The sequence below is a fragment of the Rhinoraja longicauda genome, chromosome 9, assembly GCF_053455715.1.
Source record: "Rhinoraja longicauda isolate Sanriku21f chromosome 9, sRhiLon1.1, whole genome shotgun sequence".
Taxonomy (NCBI): Eukaryota; Metazoa; Chordata; class Chondrichthyes; order Rajiformes; family Arhynchobatidae; genus Rhinoraja; species Rhinoraja longicauda.
This window is the reverse complement of record NC_135961.1, coordinates 50274213-50293999: the sequence shown is the minus strand read 5'-3', so window position 1 is coordinate 50293999 and position 19787 is coordinate 50274213. Positions and strand designations below refer to the sequence as shown.

At 40.9% G+C, this 19787-nt stretch overlaps 1 protein-coding gene across 1 annotated transcript in view; it reads right to left on the bottom strand.

The window, feature by feature from the left end:
* Positions 1–19787, bottom strand: part of vta1 (vesicle (multivesicular body) trafficking 1) — a 167930-nt gene that overhangs the window by 98923 nt on the left and 49220 nt on the right. The gene's annotated exons all lie outside the window — the stretch shown is intronic.

The window sequence follows — 19787 nt, the reverse complement described above, 5'->3', positions numbered from 1 at the left end:
GATATTATTTGAATAAACATTAGAGTCATAGTGATACAGTGTGGAAACATGTCCTTCGCCCCAACTTGCCCACGCCGGCCAACATGTCATAGCGACACTAGTCCCACCTGCCTGCGCTTGGTCCATATCCCTCCAAACTTGTCCTATCCATGTACCTGTCTAACTGTTTCTTAAACGTTGGGATAGTCCCAGGCTCAACTACCTCATCTTGTTCCATACACCCACCACCCTTTGTGTGAACCTTCTCTGAAATATTTCCAATGCATGAACATACTTACTTAAATCAAGGGACTAACTGCCTTAAATCAGGGAATAAGTAATCAGTTGTCCAAATGTGTTCCCACCAACACCCTCTATAAACAAAGAAGAATCACTGCTTTTATTAAATATGAAAACTGACTCTTTAGCTCAAAAGGTTTTGTGCCAAGTCAATCACTCACTTTAGTCCAATTTAATTCTCCCCACATTCTCATCAATTCCTGCAGATTCTATCATTTGCCTACAAACAATTTACAATGGTCAGTCAATCTATCGACCTGCATGTTGGGATATGGGAAGAAATGGGAGCACCAGAGAAAGCCCACATGGTCACCGGAGAACATACAAACACTACTCGGGTGTTACAGGGCAGAATTCAACCCAGGTCACTGGAGCTATGAAACAGCAACTCTACAAGCTGGGCCACTTTGAGCTCTCCAAAACCCAATTTTTCCCTACTTGACTTGCAGAACCTGTTCATTAGCATTTTGTTAATTATGCACAGACACCCAAACTCAAGCAAACACCTCACACTATTTAGACAGTCAACAACTTCAAGTTCTTAAGCATTCATGCCACTAACACTGACATCTGAGAAGATTCATCATGTCACGAGGATTCTCGTGAGTTTCTACAGGTGCACTATAAAGTATTTTGATGGATGCCCTTTGGCCTGGTGTGGCAACTGCTCTGCTCTCTGCCTGAGCCTACAGAGTGGTAAACATCACCCAGTCCTTCACAGGCTTCTCACTTCCTTCCATCCAGTCCATCTCCATTGTGCTTTTCATCAGGCGATGCAAGAGCTGGCATGTGATAAGTGAAGCTACATGAGAAGGAGTTGATGTCCAGATGGAGGGAAATGAGCGAGGATTGGCGGAGACTGTGACAGAGGACGGATGTGATAGGAGACAAAGAGCTGCATTACGTCTGCTATAATCAAAATCTGTTATAAAGAGGTCCGTAATAACGGGGGGCTTCCTGTATTGTATTTTAACGCTTACCAATAACAATGTCAAAGCAGCTACTAAAGAAATTATTCTAAGCAATTGCAAGGTCAAAATGCTTAATTAATCAGTAAATGTCACAATGCATGTTAGTGCATGACTGTGGAGGAACAAATTGGAGGAACAGCCACTCATATTTTGCTTGGGCAGCTTACAACCCAGCAGTATGAATATTTACTTCTCCAACTTAAAGTGAACCTTGTTTTCCCTCTCTCTCCATCCCTCCCCTATCCTAGTTCACCGACTAGCTTGAATCTCCTCCTGATTAGATTTACCTTGTATGCCTCGTTGTCACCTTCCCCTAGCTAACAATGATCTCTTCTACATTTTCCATGATCTTTGACCCCTTACCCTTACATATCTCTCGTTTCTCTCTCCCCTGACTCTCATTCTGAGGAAGGGTTTTGACCCATAACATCACCCATTCCTTCTCTCCAGAGATACTTCCTGTCTCACTGAGTTAGTCCAGCATTTTGTGTCTATCTTCGGTGTAAACCAGCATCTGCAGTTCCTTCCTACACATCTTCCTAGACCATTTGTGTTCCAAGTCAGCTAATTTGCAGCGAGCCCGCAGTCGCAAATCACAGAGCAGGGAGGGTTAACAGGATTCTTCCCTGTGGGCATTAGTGAACCCGTTGTCTCATGAGCTCTATAAAAATGTTAGCTTTTAAAATATGTATTCAACAATTTGAATTTAATTCCATCCCTCTCATTGTGAGGTTGAAACCGCTGTCTCCAAATAATAATCCACTAACTTCATCAATTGCCAAATTAAAACTATATGGTCACACAATTCTGCTTCTTGAAATTCATCATCCTGATGTACAGTGCTGCTATTGGCACATTTCATTGAACTCAATGAGAAAGTTTCCATCATTTTTGGAATGAAGGGAAGGAGAGGTTGAAGAGCTGCAAGGTTATTAAGGTCATGTGAACTTCAGTATGTGCAGAATTTCATGATCGCTAATGGGAAGTGCAGGCTGTTTACATTGTCCATTAGTTCCAACATTGTAGAAAATACCCAAACAGCACTGAAGTTCAGACGGGCACGTGCAAGCGGGTTATATTCAATGTCCCAATACGATTGGACTGACTCTTGCTCATAATTCACGAGATACGTTTTAATATAGATTTGCTGAACAAAGTAAGCTGCAGACGAGATCTGCTGTAATGCGTTTCCATAACACAAATGGGATATAACACGATTGATGAACACTATTTATATTATGCTAGCCAAATTGGTTATAATTTGGGTGGCACGGTGGCACAGCGGTAGAGTTGCTGCCTTACAGCGAATGCAGCGCCGGAGACTCAGGTTCGATCCTGACTACGGGCGCCGTCTGTACGGAGTTTGTATGTTCTTTCCGTGACCTGCGTGGGTTTTCCCCGAGATCTTCGGTTTCTTCCCACACTCCAAAGACATACAGGGCGGCACGGTAGCGCAGCGGTAGAGTTGCTGCTTTACAGCGAATGCAGCGCCAGAGACACAGGTTCGATCCTGACTACGGGTGCTGCACTGTAAGGAGTTTGTACGTTCTCCCCGTGACCTGCGTGGGTTTTCTCCGAGATCTTCGGTTTCCTCCCACACTCCAAAGACGTACAGGTATGTAGGTTAATTGGCTGGGTAAATGTAAAAATTGTCCCTAGTGGGTGTAGGATAGTGTTAATGTACGGGGATCGCTGGGCGGCACGGACTTGGAGGGCCGAAAAAAAAAAGGCCTGTTTCCGGCTGTAGATATATGATATGTAGGTTAATTGACTGGGTAAATGTAAAATTGTCCCTAGTGTGTGTAGGATGGTGTTAATGTGCAGGGATCACTGGGCGGCGCGGACTCGGTGGGCCGAAGGGCCTGTTTCCGCGCTGTATCTCTAAATCTAAAAACATAATGTGATTTCAATCAGAACAAGGGAACGACTTAAAAGTTACTTTAGAAATTGAAGAGCAGGCAAAATTGACCATCTTCATGGGGGGGGGGGGGGGGTGGCGGGTGATCACCAAGAATGTTTTTATGTTTTTCATGTAACCTCCCTGCAGTAATCAGACTTAAGAACACAGATGCTACATTAACATTGGGTGGCCATTGAAATTGAACAGCAATCACTTCCATTGATACTTGTGCAATGGTATGCTGTTAAGCAATGTAACATGGAGCCTTTGGTATTTTAGCTTGTATTAATAAAACTAAACTAATTGCCATTGAAAAGATATTTATTTTTGTAAATCCTGTAGGAAAAATAGCTTTATCATTGCAAGTCTTGTCGCATTTCGCATAATTGATTCACAACGTGATTTTCCATAATGCTGGCTTTCGCCCGGAACACAACTATCGCGTTATAGCAGCATTATGAGTTTCAATAGGTCAGAATTTCTGGACAATGGCTGATCCTCTAACAATTTGAGCATATTGTATAAGAAGGAACTGCAGATGCTGGTTTAAACCGAAGATAGACACAAAAAGCTGGAGTGACTCAGCGGGCCAGGCAGCATCTCTGAAGATGTTGCCTGTCCTGCTGAGTAACTCCGGCTTTTTGTGTCTAATTTGAGCATATTTCTAGGTTTCAAGCGCTTTGACTCCGTTTGTTTGCTCAAGAAACCCTTCTTCAAACTGAGAGTCAGGGAAATGTTTTCAATCTCTATTTTCCCTCTCCCCTGACTCTCAGTCTGAAGGGTTTTGACCCAGAAATGTCACCCGTTCCTTTTCTCCTGAGATGCTGCCTGACCCGCTGAGCATTTTGACATTCTGATATTCAGTTTAAGGAGCCATGAGTTGTGAGCAATAATCAATTGCCTTGCCAATACATTAATTAAAAAAATGAACTATGGTCTCATGAACTTTCATGAAAGATTGGAGAATGGTTTTCCCATCCTAACCACAAGCTTAAAATGACAGAATAACATCTAATAATTATTAAACTTGATTTGTATCTCTCGTTTTACAGAATGTAAATCCAGTTCTACATTCTGGATTTTATTCTGTACATTAATGCACCATACCGTTGCAATCAAACTTCTCATGCTGCTTCGACATGTCTATAGTCTAGACTGCCTGATTATGCAATTCCTGACCAGCTGTATTCAACAACTTGCCTAAGGCAAGGCCTAAGGCAGCTTATGCTTTTATTTGATTTGTGATTGCAAGAGTTTTAAAATCCTCACTAAACTGTCTTAACATTGATCTGAAGAATGGTCTCGACCCGAATTGTCACCCATTCCTTCTCTCCAGAGATGCTGCCTGTCCCGCTGAGTTACTCCAGCATTTTGTGTCTATCGTAACATTGATTAATCTGGTCTTTGATTGTGAAAATTTGTATATTCTGTATTGCAGCCTGTCTTTTCTTCTAGATATAAGTGGATTTTATTTTTAACTGCCAACTTGATATTATCAGAGTTTAGTTCCCCATTTAGGCAGCAGTGCCTCCACTATCGTTGATGAAGGCTAGACAAAACTTTCAAAACTGATATCAATAATTTAAGTGGAATAGAAATCTTATGTTAAAATTAAAATGACACTTTCTTGGTAATAGACAAAAAGTGCTCTCGACCCGAAATATCACCCATTCCTTCTCTCCTGAGATGCTGCCTGACCCGCTGAGTTACTGCAGCATTTTGTGTCTAACTTCAATTTGAACCAGCATCAGCAGTTATTTTCCTACTTTCTTGGTAATGTTGCATTGCACTAAATTCTGAGAAACACCGAGTATTTTCACTGTGATTCTGTACTCTATTTGAATGCATCATTTTCAGCAAAATATTAAGGAGGTTCTAGATGGCTGAAGCACTTTAACAGTACTGTAAATGCCGACGGATTCACCGAACAACAAAAATTCCACAAAAGCCGTCCAATCAATCGGACAAAATGGCTATAACACACTTAAGAGATGTGATGCTATTCCTCAAACTGTACTGGGCTTCATTAGAATAGTGTTAAAAGATAAAAGACAGAGGTCAGAGTACGAGTCAAGTCAAGTCAAGTCAATTTTATTTGTATAGCACATTTAAAAACAACCCACGTTGACCAAAGTGCTGTACATCTGATTAGGTACTAAGGAAAAAAAATGAAACATACAGTAGCACGCAAAGTGGGATGGAGAAGTGGACCAAACGAAGGTGCTCGTATCCAAGAATCCAAAGAGGTTATGAATAATTGGAAAGGCCTTGAGCAAACTAGAAAACAACTAATTGACATAAATTCTGTCCGAGCCAAGCAGTTAGAAGAAAGATTCATGTTTTGAACATGCGACCCATACCACATGAGTATATTTTCTGTTTACATACATTGCTTAAACAATCTTGTCACAGTCTTCTTCCACTGGGAACCTTTGTTACAATAACAATTGTTTTTTGGAAAAGAGAAATGTCAATACAAGCAGCCATCATGCCACTGAGTAAGCAATTTCAATATTACTTCATTGCTTTATTATCAAATCACTTAAATACTTTCAGATTTAACATGGCAAGCAAGGATTTATTCAGCATTTACTACTTTGCTCTTTGTGGAACATTGTTGTTCCTGAAAGATCTGCAGTGCTTTTCCTTTACGTGAGAAAGGGCATTATGCTTCAAATAAATCAATGCATGAGTAAAAGTGTAATAAGAATCGAGGAGCTTCGGAGGAATCTGCACAACCCATCTTATGCTCTGCCTTTTCCCAAGCACATTGCATAATTTTCCTTTTTAAATATATTTTTTGTTTCCTTCTGGAAGTTAATGTTGAATCCGTTTCCATTGCCCTTGTAGGCAATGCATTTACAAATCACTGAATGAAAAGATTTTTCATCTCCAACTATCCTTTTCCTGCTTGTTAAAAAGAAATCCATAAATCTGTTTCTGGCAACAGAATTTACTGTCAGTGGAAAAGGTTTCTCTTTGTCAAAAGTTCTAAAGGTTGAGCACATATGTTGAATTTCCCTTAACCTTTAGTTACAAGAACAGTTCCCATCATATAACTGGATCAGTATATGATAAGCAATGTTCCAGCATCCGTAGTGTCTTGTGTCCTAACTGTTGATGAAGCTCTGTGATAATAACCCTAAAGGGGCAAGAAACCAAGTTCCAACTTGATGGCAAATCAGATGGATGCATTGTAGGAAGGGGTGAAGCAATGTTTTGATTGCAAGCTGCACTCATGGAACAGACATTCAAGCAGCACGCTGGAGTAAGACCACAGGGATTAATGGCTTCCAAGTTAAAAAAAAGCTTTCCAATATTTTTATTTGTTTATCATGGTTTGCTTCCTAGTAGATGGGCACCGTGGTGTCTTTAAAAAAATTAAACATTTGAGGGTTATATTGAAGACCCCTTTCAAATGGAGTCTGTGGGGGGTGGAGGGGGGGGGTGTTTGAGAAATATGGTTTAACTGCCTCCTAATATTCCAGTCAAAAATGGAAATTAAAGCCACAATATGCTATTTTAATGAAATGTTAAGAGTTTAAAACTCAGAAAGCTGAGGTCCCTAAAACTCACCACCACCAGTTTTCTTGAGATAAATAGTATAGACACATACAGACAGAATCTAAATAAATACAATGGGGGAGTGGAAGAACACTTGAAGATGTTTATTGAGCAGAACAAATCAGCTGGTGGCATTAATATAGATGCGGTAAGATAACATTTTAGCTTTTACTGAAACAAGTGATAGGTGGACCCAGGTGAAGTAGGACTGGCAGATGGAATCAGGTGGTGGAGGAAAAGGTGGGGATAACGACAGAGGCTGGGAGTTGATAAACGACAAGAACAAAGGGCTGCAGATTATGAAATTGGATGACAAAGGAAGATGAAATGAGGAACCAAGTGAGGGATGGTGGGAAGATGGGAATAGTGGGAGAAGGGAAGAGGGACCCAGTGGGAGGAGTGTGGATATGAAATAAGATGCAGGAAGAGGAAAAGAAAGAATGGGTGATCGGCCAAGTTGGAAAGAAGTGTACATGAGAGATTACCAGGGTCGATAAGGAGAGATAAGGATACAGGGAGAGATGCCTGAAATAGGAGACCTCAATGTTCATGCTTATAAGAAAATAACTGCAGATGCTGGTACAAATCGATTTATTCACAACATGCTGGAGTAACTCAGCAGGTCAGGCAGCATCTCGGGAGAGAAGGAATGAGTGATGTTTCGGGTCGAGACCCTTCTTCAGACTTCAGCCAATGTTCATGATGTGGGTTATACACTATGCCGTCGGGTTACGGATGGTGGTAGTCGATTGACTGCTTGTTGGCACTGGTATTTGGTACCTCCAGCAATTCCACTACCGCACTCAATTGCCTTTGCACCTCAGGATACATTGCATTAGAAGCTTCTTGATTGAACTGGGATGTCTATATGCCAGGCACGATTGGCCCATTGCCAAGACCAATCGAAAAGTGGTTTTGGGCCTATAGTTCAATACGATTTGAAATTACCACGACATTTAATAGCAAGTACAGTGGTGGCGTAGGAGGCAAGCTCTGAAGACAATGGAACGTCACAATGTCTTGCACGCTGCAGTGCACAGAACCAGATGTCATTTATTCACAAACTGATGGAGCAATTCAGCAGGTCAGGCAGCATCTCAGGAGAGAAGGAATGGGTGACGTTTCAGGTCTGCCGGCGTGACATTAACCCGGTTGGCCAACTACCCTCACTAGAACTTTTCATCTCCAACTGCCGGCATGACATTAACCCATTTAGAACCAGATGTCAAAGTCATATTGAACACTGGATTGCAGACATATGATAATCGCCAATGCACCCGCAGTCCACCAAGCTCCATCTGGCACACTGTTGCCAAGTTTTGATCTATTATTTGACTGCCCCCAACCACCTCCCTCCTCCCAAAAGCAAGTTTCGCTTTGGATATTTTTTAATACACTGCTTATACATTGCTTGCAGTTAATAAAAAGAAAGCTTGCTTTCTCCAATGTACCTTTGCACAGGATTTATTATCTGGAATGAGCTCCGATCTCTAGGGTTCTAGCTGTTATGATCATATATATGAGCGAATTGATGATGCATTCTGAACTCTACCTTAAACATCTGCCATGTTTTTTTTTTACACTGTCAAATCTGACACATGCTGTTCCACTTTTGATCTTGCATTTAAGTCTGCCCGAGTCCTTGGGTCCTAATGGTGATCTGAGTGTCAACTGTGGCTCTGCAAATAGAAAACTTGTCTACCTTGGGCAATGTGCTCTGCAATGCGTTCTGGCGTTCCCAAGGTTTTATCTTCTCAACAAAATAGCAACACAAACAAAAATGGGTTGTTTCAAAAAGCAATGCAGCTCTCTAATATTTATCTTACACCCATCAGCACAAACGATTACCCATTTGTGATCACATCATTATTTGTTCGTGTAAATTGCCAGACCATTTCCTCCATTACAATGGCCACAGTTTAAAGGAATTAAAGCACATTTGAACATCCTGAAGTCATGATGGCATAAGCTTTTGATTAAATAGGAAATGGTAAATTATTCAGTTAAAAACTAGTCATTTATCTTATTGCCCAAGGTTATACACTTTCTTGGAAAATTTACTCTGTCTTGCCTGGATACTGAGTTGTTGCTTGCCAGCCATTTTAATTCCCTTCCCCATTCCCACACTGACCCGCCGGTCCTTTGCCTTCTCCACTGCCACCGTGAGACCAAGCGCAAACTAGAGGAACAGCAACTCATATTCTGCCCGAGATGGTCTACAATCCTGTTGTATGAACACTGAATTCTCCAATTTTAGGTAACCCGCACCCCTTCTATCACTTTCTCTCTCGGACTTTATCTCGCACTAAATGTTGTACCTTTAATCCTGCTCATTTGAAATTTCTCTCCAGTTCGTCTGCCTGTGATTCCTCTCACCCACCATGTCTCACTTTCCTACCTTAAACTTCATTTGCTAAACTTTCATCAACTCATCTATATCATGTTGTGTCCTCATTGCAGCATGCTCGCCACCTAAACTGGGATATCGTACACCCAAGCCATATTATTGCCAAGTCATTAATATAGATCTGTTTCTATATCAGTATGTAATATTCTATACCCTACATTTTTCTTTTCTACTCCCTTTGAATAATAGATCTCATGCTTTATAAATATGCAGGTTATAAATTACATATGAATGATGCAAAATCTCCTGCCAATTAAAGTATGATATTTCAATCAGGTATTCTTACAGTATTCTGAGCTGTAATTATATCTGAATGTTTATTCACTACCTGTAACCAAACTAATACCCTCTTGTCAGAAACATTATTAAAATACGTTTACCTTCAAGACAACAACTTCTATATCTCAAACTACACAAGGCAGTTTTAAATGGAAATGCACACCTATTATATGTCTATTTAGATACAAAGCAATTGAAAACCACATATTTTGTCAATTTGTTTACTTCTGTTAACCATTTCACTGAAAATACTCTCAACTATGGATTTGGAGATGGAGGTGAGGCCATGAAAGGAAAGTTAAATTAAATGAGTGATGTGTATCTCAAGTTGAGCTGCTCGAGTTACCCATGGTATTTACCAAAATGCAACCACAAATTGAATGCATATTACAAGTTTTGTGGGTAGAAATGGATTCCTACGTGGTCACCTCCAAAAGGAAAAACCATAGTTCAGGTCAATTTCGATGCTTCATTTAATCATAGATTACAGTTGAACAAAATGTTAGCAGTTAGCCAAAATGAATCAATTTGAAGATTGCGTTTTATTTAATCCCTTGTATCATGGAAAAGGAAAAGATTATTAGAGGAAAATCGTGCCAGCATAGTATGGCTATGCCTCTAATTGCTGACTGAAGGCATTCCAGAGACCATATATATTTTGGTGTACATTATTCATACCATATATTCGTGCCACCTGACAAATAGCCCTGCTCATTTCCCCAAAGTATTTTGCCACAATATCGTAGGATTGCCCAGTATCTTCCAAATAGAATCATAGTCAGAGTGAGATATGTGTGGAAACAGGTCCTTCAGTTCAACTTGCACACACACCAACCAACAATGTCCCAGCTATACTAGTCCCACTTGCCTGTGCTTGGTCCATATCCCTCCAAACCTGTCCTATCCATGTATCTGTCTAACTGTTTCTTAGACGATGGGATAGTCATGCTGTTTCTCATATAGCTCTCTATACAAGATTATGCTGATGCTCTTTCTACAGCTCTGGAACTCATCAAGTCTAAACAAGTTTACTGCCATATGCACAAGTATGGTGAGGGCAGGTACAAGGAAAATCTTGTGCGCAGCAGCATCACAGCACAGACTCATACAAACACACAGAATCACAAGTTATAAATAAATCACACTAATTTTATAAGACAGTATAAAGAGGAAAAAAGACATTCGTCAAAACACAATCAGCCCATGGTCATGCAAAAGGTGGCCTGTAGCGTTAGTTGAGGCAAGATTAGGATTACAGTCAAAGAGTCATAGAAACAGGTCTTTCAGCCCACCTTCTCCATGCTGGCCAAGTTGGCATACTGGGCTAGTTCCATTTGCCTGCATTTGGTCCATTGCCCTCTGAGCCCCTCCTTTTCACAAATCTGTTCAATGTCTTAAAATTCGTAATTGTGTCCACTTCCACAGCTTTCTCTGGCAGTTCATTTCAGATAAAGGTGAAATAGTTGCCCCAGAGGTTCCTCTTAAATCTCTCCACTCTCGCCTTAAGCTGAGACCATCTATTTTTAAAATCCTCTATGCTGGGAAAAAGACTGCGAGCGTTCACTTTATCCATGCCCCTCATAATCCCATACACGTGAATAAGGTCATCCTTCAGCTTCCTATCCTTCAGAAATAAAGCCCTAATCTGTCCAACCTCTCCCTATAACTCAGGCCTGCACACCCAGGTAACATCCTCGTGAATCTTTACTGCACCCCTTCCAAATTAATAATATCCTTTTTATAGCTGGGTGACCAGAACTGGACACATTCTGAAGAAGGGTCTCGACCCCAAACATCACCCATTCCTTCTCCCCAGAGATGCTGCCCGCTGAGTTACTCCAGCTTTTTTAGTCTATTTTCAGTTTAAACCAGCATCTGCTGTTCCTTCTTACACAGTATTTCAAGTATGGTCTCACCAACCATTTGCAACATGAAGTCCCAATTTTAGTACTCAATACTCTTCCTAATGAAGGCAAGCAAGCCAAACACCACCTTCACCATCTGATCCACCTGACTCTCCACATTGAGGGAACCATATATCTCTACTTACAGATCCCTCTGTTCTTAAACATTCTCCAGTGCTCTTTTCCTGTTTTGACATACTGAAATGCTACACCTCACACTTGTTAAGAGTTAAATCCCATTTGCCATTCCATTGCCCATCTGCCCAACTGATTTAGATCCTTTTGTAAAATTTGATATCCTTCCTCACTGTCCACCATGCCATTAATTTCATTGCCATCTGCACATTTACTAACAATGTTAACACATTGATATCTGCATTCAGGTTTTCAAGAGAGAGTTGGATATAGATCTTAGGGCTAATGGAATCAAGGGATATGGGGAAAAAGCAGGAATGGAGTACTGATTTTGGATGATCAGCCATGATCATGTTGATTGGCGGTGCTGCTTCGAAGGGCTGAATGGCCTACTCCTGCACCTATTTTCTATGTTTCTATGCATTAATGATTTGGATGACAAACAACAGTGGACCCAGCACCGACCCCTGCGGCACTCCACTGGCCACAAGCCTCAACCGGAAAAATACCTCTCCAAAAGTAGACAATGAGATTCCGTCTTATGGGAGATGGCTATTGTTTGGCTGCTGTGTGACGCAAATATTTCTTCCCATTTATTAGCACATTCCCAAGTGTAATCAATGCATGCAGACATAGACTTCTCCCTTTTGAGAGGAGTTGCATAAAGGATTGAACGGCAAATACCCCTAGTTCTGTCATGATGGAAGAATGATGTTGAAGATGGCTGGGCATAGGATCGATGCCAATGTCTGAAACTGAGATGATTAGCTTCCAAAAGCCACACTTCTTTGTGCACAGTTTTACTCCAACCATGAACCCAATTGCCTTAGCTTTTACCAGGTCTCCCTGATGTCAGACTATCAAATGCTGTCTAAATGCCAGAGAAAAGCTGTTAATAAGATTTGATCTGAAACATTAACTTCTCTTTCCATAAGCGCTATTTGACCGACTAAGTTTTTCCAGTATCTTTTGTTTTTATTTCAGATTTCCAGTGTCTGAATTTTTTTTTCAACCACCGAGACACAAGAGAATGCAGATGCCGGAATCTTGAGCAGAAAAGTACATGAGCAAAAAAATATGGTGTTATACTTCCAAATCAGGATGGTATGTGATTTAAAGGGATATCTACAAGTGGTGACATTTCAATGTACCTGCTGCCTCGTCCTTCCTGGGGGGGAGAAGTTAAAGGTTTAGGAAGTAGGGTCGGAGTAGTCTAGGCTAGTAACAGTAGTGCACTTTGTTTATGATGCATAAAGCGGCCATTATGTACCAGTGGTGGATGGATTGATTATTCGCTCGGACAAATGGCAGCTGCTGTGTCCAAGATTATATTGAGCCTCCTTAATGTTGTTAGAGCTGAACTCTAGGCAAGTGAAGAGGATTCCATCATGCTCCTGACTTCTGCCTTCAGGGTGGTAGAGAAGCTCTGTGGAGACCACTGTGGTCAACGTGGAAAACATAGGGCAAAGGAATATTTTGACTAGTTGGGTCAGAATGGGAGTGGTTGGGTAGTTTTCGAGGTGCTAGATTCATTCCGTCATTTAGATAAGACTTGTGTGCTCCCAGTGGGTGGACTCGCTTCTCATTACAATCCCAATTACTCTTACAATCTATTGTAAGTGGTAAGAAATTTCTAAGAATCAGTCGTGATGTTGCATTTCCAAAGGATGCACATTCTTTCCTCTGACCAACCCTTTTCTTGTGTCTGGTGTCTGATATGTGAATGACATGGACTAACTATAGGAACCAATAGTCCATACATTAAGGCTATAACAATGTGGATGGAAGGCGACACAGACATTCATTTGCATATCCTTCAAATGAATTTGGAGGATTTTACAGACGCACTATTGGGTGGCATCTTTTCAGTGCCTTCTTTAGGTAGTCCGAGTCTAAGTACATAGAGCAGCGGAGATTATATTGCTAAGAACACCTTGAATATTGTGCCTACTCTGAGGTTTTGGCCCCATGTTTCTTCAACTGACCATTGAATACGAGCTAATTTCATCATCTACGCCTGCCTGCATCAAGAGGTGGTTCCTGATACACGAGTAGTTCACATCTTCCAGGGGCTGACTGTGAACCATTATTATCAGAGGGCAGGGCTTTCACTCGCTGAGCCCCGAGGATGTTCTGAAGCTCCATTTCCAGTTATGTGTTAAATTCTGCACTGCCATTCAGGGCTTCAATCTGGTCCCTTCGTTGTGAAATTATATAGCTCTATCAATTATCTGCTAACTTTGCCGGTTTATCTACCTTTATTGCACCTTTGCTGTGTGGGTACCTCATTTGTAGCTATGATTAGTACTGCTAGCTTTCCTGCTATGCTCTTCTGCACACCTTGTTGATCCAGAATTTATCTAGTCTGCGCTTGAATGTTATTTGAGAAATTCATTAGTTCATAAGTAATAGGAGCAGAATTAGACCATTCGGCCCATCAAGTCTATTCCAATATTCAATCGTGGCTGATCTATCCTTCCCTCTCAACCCCGTTCTCCTGCCTTCTCTCCAAAATCCGTGACACCTGTACTAATCAAGAATCTGTCAATCTCTGCCTGATAAATTGACTTGGCCTCCACAGCCTTCTGTGGCAATAAATTTATCAGATTCACCACCATCTGACTAAAGAAATTCCTCATCGCTGGATGGTGAAATGTATGATGAAAAATCCTGAAAGGCTTGCTGCAGACTGAGATGAAAGTCTGCAAATACAGTGAAGAAACTGCACATAGAATCATATTGAAAGAAGAGCAAGGAACTTTCCTAGTGTCGGGCCAACATTTTAACTTTGAGTATATAAAAAAAGTAGTCATTAATTCATGCAATGTTTCTGGGATTTCGCTCGGCATAAACTGGCAGTCAAAATTGCCAACACCAAGTACACTTTTCAAGTAAGTAAGCCAATATTTGTGAAGTGTTTGGGAAGCGCTAAGGATGTAATAAAATGCTTTAAAAATTAAATATAGAAGTATTAATTAAAATAGTAAAACACAAAGTGCTGGAATAACTCAGCAAGTCAAGTAGCATCTCTGAAGGGAATTGATAGGTGACCCTTCAGGTCAGGACCCTTCTTTTCTTCAGATGATTATTAAGGGGTTGGACACGTTAGAGGCAGGAAACATGTTCCCAATGTTAGGGGAGTCCAGAACCAGGGGCCACAGTTTAAGAATAAGGGGTAGGCCATTTAGAACAGAGATGAGGAAAAACTTTTTCAGTCAGAGAGTTGTAAATCTGTGGAGTTCACTGCCTCAGAAGGCAGTGGAGGCAAATTCTCTGAATGCATTCAAGAGAGAGCTAGATAGAGCTCTTAAGGATAGCGGAATAGGGGGTATAGGGAGAAGGCAGGAACGGGATACTGATTGAGAATGATCAACCATGATCACATTGAATGGTGGTGCTGGCTCGAAGGGCCGAATGGCCTACTCCTGCACCTATTGTCTATGATCAGTCTAATCCTGCCTGACCTGCTGAGTTACTCCTTTACTTTGTGTTTTACTCCATATCCAAGCTCCTGCAGTTCGTTGTAACTCCTCTTAAATAACAGAGACTTCTGCAGTCTGCTTTCTGTGTTAATCCATTTTATGATTTAAAAATTAAAGCAACTATTATTGTGGAGGTTGATGGTGAGATGTGATGGTGAGAAGTGGTACCTTGCATAAATTACAATTGTGACAAAATAGACACAACCAAATTTTGTCATAAAGTTGAAAGAATGTTCTGCAAAAAAGATATTAGTCCAACAGATATTACTCCAAAAACGTACAGATTTGTAGGTTAATTGGCTTGGTGTATGTGTGAATTGTTCCTAATAGGTGTAGGACAGTGTTAATGTGTGGGAATCGCTGGTTGGCACGGACCCGGTGGGCCGAAGGGCCTGTTTTCGCGCTGTATCTCTAAACTAAACAGTAAAGTATATCACAATGATAAAATAATGCATTATTAAAGATATATTTTAGAATATGTCGCATCTTCCAACTCCATTTTATGATAGAGAACAAATTAAACACTAGATAGTAGCAGGCATACATAGATCATATGCAGTGCAGCACAAAAATAGGCTTTTCAGCCCAGTGTCGATGTCAAACATGATGCCAAGTTAGTCCCCTCTGCCTGCATGTGATCCATATCCCTCCATTCATCATTTGCCTTTCTAGAGGACTCTTAAATGTCTATATTGTATCTGTTTCTACCACCACCATTAGCATCACATTTTAGGCACCCGCCATTGTGAAGAAACTAGCGCCACACATCTTTAAATTTTCACCCCCTGGCCTTAAAGCTATTCCCTCCAGTCCTTCTCAAAATTTTGCGGCTGAAGGTGGCACAGCATCCAAGCGTGGCTGATGCAATATTGAACTGGATTTTACGATTGCTGTGGATTGAAAAAAATGTTCTTCCCTCCTTTGTTATTTCATCTTTCTTTCCCAATTTTTATTTTGCTTTACTTTTAGGTTTTATTTCTTCAGTTAGACTGAGCATCTTAACTGGCTGAATCAAGGCATGATCACCAGTTGTCAGGGGTGCTGCTCATCCAATGACTAATGCCTGAATTCAAATTGAAGAGTGGGTTTATTGCACAAATTGGATGACCATGATATAATCCAGCTATTCTGGTGATGGACTGCACAAAATTGTCTGCCAGAAATAATTAAAATGTTTATCCATTTGAATTAAGAGAATAGATATCGTGGCCAAACGAGAGGGAAAGACTGTGGGAGGAGGAAACAAGGTCCTTTTGCGACAAATGCATCAAAGGAGGACTCGTGGGCGATTTGAAATTCTTAATATTCAAAGTTTTATCTTTTGAAAGCACTGAATCAATGCTTCTTCACTAGAAACAAAAGAAGATTTAAAAACAGTGCCAAATTGGTAGTGGTTTATTATTGTCACACCAAGATACAGTGAAAACCATTTTGTGTGCTATCCATGCATATTATTGGTACATGAAAACAATCAAACATAGAACTTAGAACAGTACAGCCTAGACACAGGTCCTTTGCTGCACAAGATCCATGTCAAATAATAACGTTAAATTAATCACCACGGCCTGAAAGTGATCCATCTCTCTCCACGCTCTAAATATCCATGCACCTATCTATCTGCCTCCACCAACCCTGATAGTGCAATCCAGAACCCACCCATGTTGTACCCTTTATCCTTTATCTGTGCACCGCGGATGGCTTGATTGTAATTACGTGTAGTATTATCTTTGACTGGATAGCAGGCAACAAAAGCTTTTCACTGTACCTTGGTACATGTGACATTTAAGTAAACTAACTAAAACAAACTATTTTGGAAGGGAAAAAGACATAGACTAAAGGGGAAAATAAACACTGACAACTGACCACAGGCCTTGCCTCAAATAAAAAATGTTTCCCATATGTCATTACTCTGCTATGTTCTGAAGTACTAACTGCAAAATTTAAAAAAAATAGTCCAGCAGGGTTTGTTGTTATCGACCTATTGATCTGTGATCAAACAGAACATATTTTCAGTCTGAAGAAGGGTTTCGACCCGAAACGTCACCCATTCCTTCTCTCCCGAGATGCTGCCTGACCTGCTGAGTTACTCCAGCATTTTGTGAATAAAAACCTTCGATTTGTACCAGCATCTGCAGTTATCTTCTTATATTCCAATAAGATCTCAAGATTTCTCAGCTGTGGGATTACTTGACGTCGCAAGTTTGCATAAAGTGCTCTCATTTCAAACTTCCCTCAATTCCATAATTCCATAATATACTGCAACACAAAATGGAGAATCTAATGTACCAAGATGATTGACGGGAACATTTCGATTTCTTCAGTAAAGTTCCATTAACAGAATAACAGTTATTTCTTTTCCATAGGGACATTTTGTTTATGGAAATTACTGGGGGAAGGAGTGACGACAAGGTGAGAGAAGTACTCCCAGCAAAGTGACATTGTCAAAATAATGAAGCAAGTCTCAAAACAAACCATTATTTCCAGATCAGAAATTTGAAACATTACTAAACCACTTAGAAAAAATAATCATTTGTTTTTATTATTTGTTTGCTAAATGATTTTCTCTAGAGGGGTCTTAAAATTCCAACAATGTCATATTACTATATATTTTTCCTTCATTAGACAGTCAGCAAAACAGATATAAATTATTTCAGCTTCTTAATTATGGATGGCATGCCAGATATTGTATTCATTTCACCAGTATTGATGCACTAACAGTGACAGTAAACAAAGTGGGACAAGGCCTCTTGAATTAATATCTGTGAGAATTGTCAAACACGACTATGTACACGTTGGATTTCATCCATTTTACCCAAGCTGGTTTAAGAAATTCTATAAAGTTCTATAGTAAGCAAATGGTTCACAAGAAAACAAAGCTCCTGGGCTCACATTCACTCTTGCACCAGCAATGTCCAGAATTTGAGATAGCACTTGAGTGCAGAAGTAGTAATAGCCAGATATTCTATTTTTTAGTTTGTCTTCTCAGGTAAACACAAACGTAATCAGAACATAATTTTCCTTCTCATTCCTGACCTTTACGTTTAGATTAGATTAGTTTGGTTTAGAGATACAGCGTGGAAACAGGCCCTTTGGCCCAACGAATCCGCACCGACCAGCGATCGCCACACATTAACACTATCCTACACACACTAGGGACAATTTTACATTTATACCAAGCCAATTAACCTACAAACTTGTACGTCTTTGTAGTGTGGGAGGAAACCGAAGATCTCGGAGAAAACCCACGCGGCCGCGGGGAGAACGTACAAACTCCGTACAGACAGCACCTGTAGTCAGGATCAAACACGGGTCTCTGGCACTGCAGGGCATCAACATGCCGCCCACTGTCTTCTGGGAGAACAAATAAAATTTCTCATTAAAGCTAAATGATTGACCCCTTAATTTGTGACTATAGACCCTGATCCTGGAAACCCAAACCTAACCCAAATTCAAGCCCATTGAAAATTCTGTACCTTTCAATAAGATTACCACCCTTTATTTTCCTATATCATTAAAGGAACCCATTTCAGCAAAGTATCAACTTCCTCAGAAGACAAAGGAAATTTAGCATGTCTCTAATAACTCAATAGAACTCATTCTATTGGAATGCAACACAATGCAAGAAACTGCAGAGAGTGATGGATGCAGCTCAGTCCATCATACAAAACTGTCTCCCTCTGGTCTCATCGATTCCATCTACGCCATGCTGCCCAGCGAAAGCAGTCAACATAATCAAGGACCATTCATACCCTGGATATTCTCTCTTCTCCCCACTCCTGTCCAGCAGAAGATACAAAAGCCTAAACGCGTGCACCGCCAGATTCAGGAACAGCTTCACCCCTGCTGTAATCAGAATCTTGAGCTAAGGATGTATTCCCAATCTACTCCGTTGCGCCCCATGTACATTTTTTTCTGCTTTCTGTGTAGCTGTAACACTGAATTCTGCATTATTTCCTTTCTCTTGTTGCACTACCCGTTGTATTAATAATAATAATAATAATAATAATATTCATTTATTGTCGTTGCAACAAGTACAACGAAATTAAAAAATAGCAATCCTGACGGTGCGTAAAAACATATATGCAATAAATGCAAACAAATAAATACCAATATATTAAATACAAAAGTTTTAACAGTGTGACCTATTGCAGAAAGTAGTGTTCAGTTCTCGTATGGCCCTGGGGTAATAACTGTTCTTGAGTCTGTTTGTTCGGGATTTGATCGACCTGAAACGTCGACCAGAGGGCAGAAGAACAAACAGACGGTGGCCGGGGTGGGATGGGTCTTTTATTATTTTTCCTGCTCTACTGAGGCAGCGCAGGCTGAGCAGGTGCTCCAGGGAGGGCAGTGAGCAGCCGATGATCTTCTGGGCCGTCGTGATGACCCTCTGAAGGGCCTTCCTGTCCTTTTCTGAGCAGCTGGCATACCATGTGGTTATACAGTATGCCAGCACACTCTCGATGGAGCAGCGATAGAAGGACATCATGAGCTTCTCCTGCAGGTTGGTCTTCCTGAGGATCCTCAGGAAGTGGAGTCTCTGCTGTGCCTTCTTCACTGTGGTAATGGTGTTGGTAGACCAGGTAAGATCCTCTGCGATGTGCGTACCCAGGAACCTGAAAGCGGGTACCCTTTCCACACAGACCCCATTGATGTAGAGTGGGTCGTGTTCTGCACTGGTTTTCCTGTAGTCTATTATAAGTTCCTTTGTCTTGGAGGAGTTCAGGACAAGATTGTTCACTGAACACCATGCTGCCAGCCTTTGGATTTCATCCCTGTAGGCTGTCTCATCTCCTCCTGAGATGAGTCCAACCACAGTCGTGTCATCCGCGAACTTGATGATGGTGTTCGTGGGATGGGTGGGGGCGC